General features: G+C 52.8%; 1 pseudogene; it reads right to left on the reverse strand.

Annotated features, from left to right (window-relative positions):
* Positions 1 to 885: 885 nt before the first annotated feature.
* LOC124657620 lies at positions 886 to 1,280 on the reverse strand (annotated as a pseudogene).
* Positions 1,281 to 1,592: the final 312 nt, after the last annotated feature.

Here is a 1,592-nt window from a genome sequence, read left to right on the forward strand (position 1 = left end):
TGTACTTGCTACCATGGAGGTGGGAAGTACTGCAGGTGGTGATGGCTTCTTCGATTGGCGAGTCTTGGAGGAGAGCGGGGGGGACTTCTGTGCAGCTTCGTCGCTGTTCTTCATCCCGAGCTTGTGCTGATGGAGCTGCTGTTGGGAGTTCATCATCGACGGCATCCTTGCCGCCGATTCTGCAGGCCGAAGGGTGGCCACTCCCTCCCTCGTTGCTGGCAAAGGTTGGTCAGCACAAGGGCTCATTCAACCTCCGGTTATGGAGGCTCTGCTATCTCGCCATGGTTGGCTCCCGCTGCGGCGACCCAAGTGGTCTCGTCCCCGGTGTTGCAGTAGTTGGCCATGGTGTGGTTCGTCGGCGAGGCGCAGATGGAGCTGGACCTGATCGAGTTTTTCGTTGTTTTTCTGAGGTCCGCGGTGCAAAACACAAGGACTTGGTTGTAATTTCATTTTTCTGTAAGGTCCTTTTTATGTTCTGTAACGCCTTTGCTGAAAATGAATGAAGTCTCGGCCTATTGGGCCGTTTCCCTGTTCAAAAAAAAAAAAAAGATTGTTCTAAAACCCGGCCGATTCTAGAACCTTGATACATGTTCAACACTCCATGCGGACAACCGAACAAGAAACATCTTCCCAAGTAGCCAAACACACCTAGAATGTTGAGATCAAATTACACACGGACTAACAGTAGATTATCCACATACACCAGGCGTGTAGCCTATTACTTTATTGAGCTAGCCCGCCGTGGAGACGAGCAAGTAGGTAGCTAGCCACAACGCTGACACACACAAATTGAAGACTTGGAAGTCGACATTAAAGCAAATGGCTGGATTTATAACCAGTCAACAATCTGATCGTTCAGACTGTCACCATGACAACAAGCATGCTTCAGCTGAAGTCCGACCAGGTGATTTTCACCTCGCCGAGGCTGGGGTCAAGTTGGAAGTTACGCCAGATCACGGGCGACGCGCCCACCTCGTCGTGGCAGTTGCGGCACTCGTCCACGACGATGGCACTCATGTAAAGGTTGCTCGAGTCCGTGATACGGATCAGCTTGCCGCACCGTGCCCCACCGTGGAACCATTTAGAGGACAGGGACACGATGAACTCTTCGTCGCTGTGGTACTGGCCGTCGCACGCCGCCGGGCCGCCGCCCCCTCGCCTTCCTGGAAGCCGTTCACCGTCATCACCGCCGGGACGTCGACGTACCGGGAAACGGCGCACGACACCTGCAGAAGAACAAGAGTGCAGAAAAGCACGGCGACCCTGGTAGTGTTGGCCATGGTATTGAGCTCCTGTGCCAGCGTTCTCCTTATAATTTTAGCAGCTAGCTTGCCCTGTGTGGTTTCTGAAAGCTGTTGGTTCGAGGAGTTTATATAGGCTTGTGTTGTGCTGCAGCATGCAGACATAACAACGGCATACTTGGTGCATGCCGCCCTCTTGTGACCGGTCTAAGCCTGCGGACAAAGCAAGGATGATAATTAGTTAATTACAATGGGTTCTCCTGCTTTAGCAGATCATTGCGTTGTCGACGCCACGCACGCTGTTGAGTCTAATGGCATTGCTGGTTAGAGCGGTCACATCGTCCACTGTGC

This window comes from Lolium rigidum, chromosome 5, assembly GCF_022539505.1.
Source record: "Lolium rigidum isolate FL_2022 chromosome 5, APGP_CSIRO_Lrig_0.1, whole genome shotgun sequence".
In the NCBI taxonomy this organism is placed as follows: domain Eukaryota; kingdom Viridiplantae; phylum Streptophyta; class Magnoliopsida; order Poales; family Poaceae; genus Lolium; species Lolium rigidum.